Source organism: Lipotes vexillifer, unplaced genomic scaffold (genome assembly GCF_000442215.2).
Source record: "Lipotes vexillifer unplaced genomic scaffold, Lipotes_vexillifer_v1.1 scaffold1461, whole genome shotgun sequence".
In the NCBI taxonomy this organism is placed as follows: domain Eukaryota; kingdom Metazoa; phylum Chordata; class Mammalia; order Artiodactyla; family Lipotidae; genus Lipotes; species Lipotes vexillifer.
The window spans coordinates 76559-87321 of NW_006797166.1; positions in this window are offsets into that span (position 1 = coordinate 76559).

Consider the following 10763-nt stretch of genomic DNA (forward strand, 5'->3'; position numbering starts at 1 on the left):
AATCCCAACCTCCCAATTTATCCCTCCACTCCTTTTCCCCTTGGTAACCATAAGATTGTTTTTTATGTCTGTGAGTCTCTTTCTGTATTGTAAATAAGTTCATTTGTATCTCTCTTTTTTTTTTTAGATTTCACATATAAGTGCTGTCTTATGATATTTGTCTTTCTCTGTGTGGCTAACTTCACTTAGCATGATAATCTCTAGGTCCATCCATGCTGCTGCAAATGCTACTAGTTCATTCTTTTTTATGGCTAGTAATATTCCACTGTGTGTGTATGTGTGTGTGTGTGTGTGTGTGTGTGTGTGTGTGTAAATAAATAAATACCACATCTTCCTAATCCATTCCTCTGCCTATGAACATTTAGGTTGCTTCTGTATCTTGGCTATTGTGCTTAGTGCTGCTATAAACATTGGGGTGCATGTACGTTTTTGAATTATAGTTTTTTCCAGATATATGCTCAGGAGTGGGATTGAAGAATCATATGGTAACTCAATTTTTAGTTTTTTAAGGAACCTCCATACTGTTCTCCATAGTGGCTGCACCAATTTACATTCCCAGCAACAGTGTAGGAGGGTTCCCTTTTCTCCACAGCTCTCCACCATTTGTAGACTTGCTCTCTTCCCAGGAATCCACACATCCCACCACAGTTCCTCAACATCCTCACATGTTTCAGAAACATTTAAAAATAAAAATGTTGACTATTTCCCTAACAAAGACAAATTTGCATACTACAAATTCAAAATTATTGATCTAAAATACGACCTGGTCAAAAATCATTAGAATTTTTTCCACAATTTTAAGCACATGTTTTCTGTGACTCTGCATTTGTATGTCTTATCTATTTATGAAAGCCTCACTTTTACTTCTCAATGATAGTCTGTTATTTTGAAAGCAATACAAGACCAATTATATTAAATCATTCCCTAATTCAATAGTTTTTTTATTATTTCAGGCTGGCTTAATGTCACTTTGCTCAAGAGAGCAGCAAAAAATTAGTACGTCATTATTAAAATTACACATTTACCTCATAATAAAAGCATAAAATATAAAAGAATAAATTTAAGTAGTACCACATTACTTATGTATTTTCAATATGGAATGAATCTGTTATTGAGGTTCTGGAATGCAAGACAGTTGTTCTTCAGTAAGTTGTTCTCCCTCAGATTTTATCTTAATTTGAATTTAGAATAGGTCCATTTAAAGAATATAATTACTATTATTTCCATAAAAACTTGCCATTATCAGCCAATTGAAAATTTTAAATAAATTGGATCAGTCTTCAGGAGCTATTGTTACAAAAATAGACATACCCATACAAACAATTAATGTGCATGAAATAATACATTTTTAGAAAAGGGTAATGTGTCACTGTGATTTATAAGAAATATACGTTCGGTCTTCATCCTCTTCTATAGAAGAGGCATAGAACTCTAAAAACCCTTGAAATTTCCTGAGTGATAAGAGCCATAAAGTTCTCTTTTGTTATTCATAAAAAGCCCCTTTCAACTACACCTAAATTTATGTTAATGAGGTGACTTTTGGAAATTCCCTAACGATGGAGGCTAGGTGCCAGGGGAACCAACTGTATTAGAGGGTTGGAACTTCCAGCCCCACCTCCTGACCTCTAGGGAGGAGAGAGGCACTAGAGATTGAGTCACTCACCAATGGCCAAAGATTAAATCAATCATGCCTATGTAATGAAGCCTCCATAAAACCCCACAAGGATGGTGTTCAGAGAACCTTTGAGTTTGTGGACACTCGGAGGTGCTGGGAGAGTGGAGAACTCAGAAAGTGTATAGAAGCTCTCTGCCCCTTCCCACATATCTTGCCCTATACATCTCTTCCATCAGCAGTTTTGTGAGCTTCTCTAACAAAAGGTCCATGATTGGAGGCGGGTGTGGGAGCCTCCAACTTATAGTTGGTGGATCAGAAATATAGGTAGCAAACTGGACTTGGCTACTGGCCACTGGCTAAAATAATGAACACGCAATTCATTATTTTGTGGTTTTATTTTATTTTACTTTGTACTTGTGTTTGCTTAAACGAAGTGACTGTTTGGTTTATAAACACCTTGAATGTGCTTTATTGCCCATGGGATATGTGGTGTATATCCTTCAGAAAAATTTTAAAAAGGGGGTGGTAGGGGTAGAGGGATTGGATGAGTGTTGAGGGGGTAGTAGTCTGTAGGACTAAGCCTTTTACCTATGGGATCTGATATTATCTCCAGGTAGATCGAGTCAGAACTGAATTAAATTGTAGGACACCCAGCTGGTATTGCAGAATTGCTTGGTACAGGAAAAATTCCCACAAATTTGGTGATCAGAAGTGAATTAGAGTATTGGGAGTAGAGGAAACACACAGAAGGAGAGTTTTTCCTTTACAGATGTTAAACAATTATATATTTTTTAACATCTTTATTGGAGTATGTTTACAATGTTGTGTTAGTTTCTACTGTATAATAAAGTGAATCAGCTATATGTATACATATATCCCTGTATCCCCTCCCTCTTGCATCTCCCTCCCACCCTCCCTACCCCACCCCTCTAGGTGGTCACAAAACAATTATATTTTTGAAGAGTCTATCTGAGCAAACATCAATTTGACTTGAGCAGAGCCAATTCGGAAGTGGTTGGGATGCTCCATGGGCAGGAGCTAAGGAAAGACTTTTTTAATAAAGCAGACTGGAAAGCAAGGCAAGGAAATTATTTGATTGGCTCTAGCTTAAGCAACTGCCTTATTTGGGAAAGTGTAGTTGGCTGTTTATGATTCGTTCTTCTTAAGTTTTGATTTCTTAACCTTGAGTCATGTAGAAAAATTGACTCTGGCTTAGGTTTCATTTAGCTTAAGTAGCCTCCTTGTTTAATTATTTTAACACAAATAAATAAATGTATATAATATTGCTGAAAATTTGTTCATGTTCCAGAAACATCTAAAAACAAAGTGATGTTTTGTCTTATTTTTTTCAGCATCATATACCATTTTATAAAAACAATATATGAAGGTATACAAATAGAGGTATATGGATTCATGCCATGATTTGTGTATTAATGTTTAATGACATGTTTCTATGAAATTACAAAAAAATATTCCACATGACTTTGGCATTCTTGCTTCTTCTGGAATCTGTCCAAATTTTGTATATGTTGAATACACACACGAATACATAAACTATATGCTTGGATTTGGATGTTAGGAATTAATTTTTATATAGTTAAATATGGCAGATTTGTCAAAGACAAACAACCTGGGCCATTTAGATGGTTTGTCCCAAGCAGTAGGTCTTAGGAGATTTAATTTGTCCCTTCTAATGTAAAAGCATATCATCTACTCTTATTAAAATACTGTAGATGATCTCTTTTGGGGAAGATGCCCAATCATGCTGCAGCAGAATTACCTTAAACTGTGACCTAGCAAGGTAAATAAAAGGGGGTTTCTGAGCACACTGCCCGACTGGCATCGGATATTCAAGAGTCAGTGCTTGCTGATGCCAGGGTACCCAACAGACCATGTACATGGCTGATCTCATGAGAGCATCCATGAAGGTCCCTTAGAGCAAACGACCTCCTGACTTTCCCAGGGGAATCAACAGACCATGTACATGGATGATGTGTAGGAAGCTGTGGCCAGGTCATTGACAAATAAGACTTTACCCACGTTTGATCACTATGGATCTGATCTGAGCCCTGGTGAGAGATCTTACATTGTCCTGACTTGTAAATTTGAATCGGGAGGAAGGGATCACTGTCAAGTGTACCCTACAGTTATTGTGCAGGCAAGCTATACACAGGCAACAATAACAACTACAACAACACAACAACTACAGCTTTTCCAATCAAAATTGTTCTTTTGTTCCTATAGAAATTTAAAAATTGCTTTTGCAGTGGGCACTTACCAGCCAAATCAAGAAAGATGTTTAGCTACTACCATACATATTAGTGTATGGTGTGCAGGTGGGCTAGCACTTATGTCCCCTATTTGCTTAATTATGGTGGCTCATATTTCTCCTTATACGTTTCTCTGTATACTATTTCTGATACCACAAGCATCTAGCAGGAGAAGCTTCCTTTGCTGAGCAAAATTGGACCGGGGAAGGTAGGAATAGAAGTGGAGTATCACCTGAGAGTTGAGCGCATGGTCACACTACATTACACGGTACATTTACCTCACCCACTAGGGAAATACTTAACAAAATTTAAAATTCCATACCCTAGGGAACAATTCATGTAAACTTATGTCTTTTAAGGGGATTCTCTGTTTGTTGACTCTCCAAAATGAAGGTGCCCTCTCATTCATCTATCTTCTTTATTGTTCACATCCTATTCATCACCAAATTCTGTTATTCTGCCTTTTATATATTTATTACTCAGTCTCCTGCTGGCCATTTTCACTGCCACTGCCTTAGCTGAGACAGTTGTTTCTAATGTGGATTACTACAGTGTTCCAGGCATTGCACAAAACTGTGCAGATTAACACAAATGGTTAAAGCTATTGTTCTCGTCCCTCAAGAAGATCACCATAGAATTCATATTACAGGGTCTCCACCTTGCCTAAGAGCTTTTACTCTTAAAATTAGTCTCTCATGTGAAGAGGGGTAAGTGTATAGCCATATTTGTACTATGTATAACCCTCCTTCTCTGGGCAAGGAAGAGGGCTCAGGGCTGAATCCTTACCTCACTGGGAACCAAATCCTCAGTCCCAGGAACCCAGATTTAGGACAGAGTGATTTCATTTAATGTCTGTTGGAACATGGACCAAGGCAACTATTTTATACCATGTATAAACATAGAGTGTCTGATACGTCATTTTGCAGAAAATATCATAGTACAACATAGGCAAGGAAAGAGAAGCAAGCCTATGGGCCTAGAGGTAGATTTGTCTTGGTTCATGGACTCCCAGCCCTGGTCCCAGTGCCTCAAGAGGCCCAGAGGCCTTATTCTCTATGGAAGCCTGGACGTCATAGAAAATAAAAGCAATACAAGTGTAAAGTATTTTGCAATATTAAGTAAAAGAATTCTGGAACTAAAATATTTCTGGTTCATTTTCGAATGTTTGTATATATATATTTTTAATTATTTTCACTTCAATCTTCTTGGATGATCTATGGCATAGGCTTTCAAAGAGTGACCTCTGGAACCCAAGGGTTCCTCAGGGTGTGATGCCATGTTACAAATGTGAAGGCCATCTGGCACAGTTTCCACCAGTTTCTCCAGCTTAAACCAGAGTGCTCTGCATTCAGGTCCCAGATATTGAGATTTTGTATGGGATTTTCTTTGGAAAAATGTTTTACATGCTAACAATATTGTTATTTAAAGTTATGGGATTTGTGAACTGTGTATCCCTCAGGGCTGTATAAGATTTATGATAGTTATAAGCCAGTTAGCCAGACAGTTACAAACTCAGACAAATGTCAAACTGATCCCTTCTAGAACCACATATATAAAGGTATGTTTGATATAATATTTTCAATTTGTTGTCTCCATGTAAGTACCCCAATTATGTTTTTTAATTAAAAGTAGATTTTCTAGGTATAGTCTGTAAACTGAGTTTATGTTGTCTCTCACCCCATCCAAATAGTAATAAACATATGCACGCACACAACACACACAACACTCCTAAACAAGCTGGGGAAGGAGAACATAAGCATGAGGAATGAGAAATTTTGAGATATGCCTGGAAAATTGAAATCAGAAGAGATTAATTTAAGGAATGGAGCCCTAACCTATTTTCCTATAGGAAAATATTGGTGGAAAACAGGGAATAGCAGCAAGAGCGCTTTATGTATGTGCTTCATGTACCCAGCAGTACCAGAGAGGAAGGAAAGAGGGAAGAATGGAAGCAAAGGGCAGATGATTAGCTGAGGGCAAGAGATGATGCAAAAAAGTCATCACACTATCTACAAAGTTCACACCATACTTCTGGATCCAACGTGTACTAGCAGGGCATTCTACCTCCAGGCAGATAGAGGGGGTGAGGATGTGAGCTTTAGTCAGAGAAACAGGGCAGTTCTCCTTATACTTGGTAACACCCAGGAGAAAGAGATAGAGGTCTAACAACCAAGGTACCCAGCCAGCTGTTAAGCAAAAACTTTCAGATAAATGCTCATTCTCATTAAAACAGGAAGGAATAGAAGTACCAGAGATGTATATGGCACCTTCCCTAAATGGTTGTACAGTTCTCCATATTACTTTGTAAGAAGAATAAGAACATAAGAAAAGACACCCCAGTAAACGAGTAGATGACACTACATCCTAGGAAAATATTAACAGGGTAAGCAGGATCAGTATGATTTCATCAAACAGTATCAGTATGATTTTATGAAAATTAAAGTTGTGGTCATTGGATTAAAAAGATCTCAATACATGGACTGATTTTCCATATGTACAAAAAGAAATACAAGTTAGCATTAGGAAGACTGGGTGGAGGAATTCTTCCTGAATAGAAAACAATAAAATATAAATAAGAATAGCAAAAATAAACTTTAAAATTTGGAGGTTAGACCCCAAAACTTAGCCAGATTTCTTTTAGGTATTCTAGAAGAAATGAGTGAATAGAAGAGAGATGTACATTCATGAAAACTCAATAAATTAGATTGATTATCTACCAAGTAATTAGCAAATTTTTTAATAAAAATGATCTGTATGTCACGGGTTCGTGCCCCGGTCCGGGAAGATCCCACATGCCGCAGAGCGGCTGGGCCCGTGAGCCATGGCTGCTGAGCCTGCGCGTCCGGAGCCTGTGCTCCGCAACGGGAGAGGCCACAGCAGTGAGAGGCCTGCATACAGCAAAAAAAAAAAAAAAGATCTGTATGTCTAGATGCATTATAATAATATGTAGGGACATTAAGGATAAAAAGTCATTCTGAGAGCTTCTAAGAACAAAAGAACAGATTCAATAAAACAGTGATTTTAAAAATGAGTACCTAGTTAGAATTCTCAATATATCATAAATGACTATAAGGAGAAATCCAGTAGATGATGCTGCTAAGAACTTTTTGCCTGAAACAATCATGTAAAACAGTTACATTTTGATTACTGCTATGGGCTGAATTGTGCCCCTCCAAATTCATAAGTTAAAGTCCTAACCCCAGAAAGTCACACTGTGACTTGTATTTGGAGATAGGGTTTTTAAAGAGATAATTAAGGTTAAATGAGGTCATTAGGGTGGGTTCTAATCCAGTATGACTGATGTCCTTATAAGACAGGAGCACACATAGAGGGAAGACCTTTGTGTGGGGAAATAGTGAGAAGGTGGCCATTGCAAGGAAGGAGAGAAGCCTCAGAAAACAACAAACCTGCCCACATCTTGATCTTAATTTTCTAGCCTTCAGAATATGAGCAAATATATTTTTGTTGTTTAAGCCACCCAGTCTGTGGTCTTTTATTATGGCAACCCTAGCAAATTAACACAGTACCTAATTTAAAAATTAAATTAAAATAATTTTCAAATAAAAATCCATATTTGCTAAAAAAGACAACTTTAATAATAATAATAAAATCTAAAGGAATATGCAGTTAATTATATAAAAATTAAAAATTCTGTGTCATGAAAGAAAAATACAAATGAGTGCTGGAACAAACCACTGAACTTTATACTACATTTAAGCAAAAAAGTATCAGTATTCTATGCATGACTAAGAATTTTCATTTTTCCCCTCTAAAATGCCAAATCATCATTTAAAACTTTTCCTCTTGGGCAGTGGGGCCTAGGTAGGGTGACATTCAAGCATGGGGCGGAGCCTCTACTTAGGATGGGCACAGAAGGGGAGTGGCAGCACGTGTGGAAAGGAGGGCCTCTGGACTGTGGAGTTCTGGAGTTTGGAGGATCATATGTTCCAGCAGGATATGCTTCCTTTAGAATTGCTGAACAGATTTTTACAAGAATAAGTACTGATGATGATATTGAAAAAATTCATCAACATTTATGAAGGAAATGAAAGAGCCGTCATCTATTAGATGAGAAAATGAGTCACCATAATAATGATGAATGAAAATACTGCTCGTTATAAAGTCAAGGAAGCTACCCTGTGAAACTGGGCTATCATTCGGCAGTGTTGTTGAGTTTTCCCTTCTAAATTCAGCCTGAACCAAGATGGCGGAGTAGAAGGACGTGCTCTCACTCCCTCTTGAGAGAACACCAGAATCACAACTAACTGCTGAACAATCATCAACAGGAAGACACTGGAACTCACCAAAAAAGATACCCCGCATCCAAAGACAAAGGAGAAGCCACAATGAGATGGTAGGAGGGGTGCAATCACAATAAAATCAAATCCCATAACTGCTGGGTGGGTGACTCACAAACTGGAGAACACTTATACCACAGAAGTCCACCCACTGGAGTGAAGGTTCTGAGTCCCACATCAGGCTTCCGAACCTGGGGGTCTGGCAATGGGAGGAGGAATTCCTAGAGAATCAGACTTTGAAGCCTAATGGGATTTGATTGCAGGACTCTGACAGGACTGGGAGGAAGAGAGACTCCACTCTTGGAGGGCACACACAAAGTAGTGTGCACATCGGGACCCAGGGGAAGGAGCAGTGACCCTAGGGGAGACTGAACCAGACCTACCTGCTAGTGTTGGAGGGTCTCCTGCAGAGGTGGTGGGTGGCTGTGGCTCACCATGAGGACAAGGACACTGGAAGCAGAAGTTCTGGGAAGTACTCCTTGGCATGAGCCCTCCAGAGTCTGCCATTAGCCCCACCAAAGAGCCTGCAGGCTCCAGTGTTGGGTCACCTCAGGCCAAACAAACAACAGGGAGGGAACCCAGCCCCACCCATCAGCAGTCAAATGGATTAAAGTTTTACTGAACTCTGCCCACAAGAGCAACAGCCAGCTCTACCCACCACCAGTCCCTCCCATCAGGAAACTTGCACAAGCCTCTTAGATAGCCTAATCCACCAGAGGGCAGACAGCAGAAGCAAGAAGAACTACAACCCTACAGCCTGTGGAAGAAAAACCACACTCACAGAAAGATAGACAAGATGAAAAGGCAGAGGGCTATGTACCAGATGAAGGAACAAGATAAAACCCCAGAAAAACAACTCAATGAAATGGAGATAGGCAACCTTCTAGAAAAAGAATTCAGAATAATGATAGTGAAGATGATTGAGGACCTTGGAAAAAGAATGGAGGGAAAGATCGAGAAGATGCAAGAAATGTTTAACAAAGACCTAGAAGAATTAAAGAACAAACAAACAGAGATGAACAATACAATAACTGAAATGAAAAATACACTAGAAGAAATCAATAGCAGAATAACTGAGGCAGAATGGATAAGTGACCTGGAAGACAGAATGGTGGAATTCACTATGGCTGAACAGAATGAAGAAAAAAGAATGAAAAGAAATGAAGACTACCTAAGAGACCTCTGGGACAACATTAAACGCAACAACATTCACATTAAAGGGGTCCCAGAAGGAGGAGAGAGAGAGAAAGGACCCAAGAAAATATTTGAAGAGATTATAGTTGAAAACTTCCCTAACATGGGAAAGGAAATAGCCACCCAAGTCCAGGAAGCACAGAGAGTTCCATACAGGATAAACCCAAGGAAAAACACGCCAAGACACATAATAATCAAATTGGCAAAAATTATTGAAAGCAGCAAGGGAAAAATGACAAATAACATACAAGGGAACTCCCATGAGGTTAACAGCTGATTTCTCAGTAGAAGCCCTACAAGCCAGAAGGGAGTGGCATGATATACTTAAAGTGATGAAAGGGAAGAACCTATAACCAAGATTACTCTACTCAGCAAGGATCTCATTCAGATTCGATGGAGAAATCAAAAGCTTTACAGACAAGCAAAAGCTAAGAGAATTCAGCACCACCAAACCAGCTCTACAACAAATGCTAAAGGAACTTGTCTAAGTGGGAAACAAGAGAAGATAAGGACCTACGAAAACAAACCCAAAACAATTATGAAAATGGTCATAGGAACATACATATCAATAATTACCTTAAACATGAATGGATTAAATGCTCCAACCAAAAGACACAGGCTTGCTGAATGTATACAAAAACACAACCCATATATATGCTATCTACAAGAGACCCACTTCAGACCTAGGGACACATACAGACTGAAAGTGAGGGGATGGAAAAAGATACTCCATGCAAATGGAAATCAAAAGAAAGCTGGAGTAGCAATACTCATATCTGACAAAATAGACTTTAAAATAAAGAATGTTACAAGAGACAAGGAAGGACACTACATAATGATCAAGGGATCAATCCAAGAGAAGATATAACAATTATAAATATATATGCACCCAACATAGGAGCACCTCAATACATAAGACAACTGCTATCAGCTATAAAAAAGGAAATCGACAGTAACACAATAATAGTGGGGGTCTTTAACACCTCACTTACACCAATGGACAGATCATCCAAAATGAAAATAAATAAGGAAACAGAAGCTTTAAATGACACAATAGTCCAGGTAAGTTTAATTGATATTTATAGTACATTCCATCCAAAAACAGCAGATTGCACTTTCTTCTCAAGTGCGCATGGAACATTCTCCAGGATAGATCACATCTTGGGTCACAAATCAAGCCTCAGTACATTTAAGAAAATTGAAATCATATCAAGCATCTTTTCTGACCACAACGCTGTGAGATTAGCAATGAATTACAGGGAAAGAAACGTAAAAAACACAAAAACTTGGAGGCTAAACAATACGTTACTAAATAACCAAGAGATCACTGAAGAAATCAAAGAGGAAATCAAAAAATACCTAGAGACAAATGACAATGAAAGCACG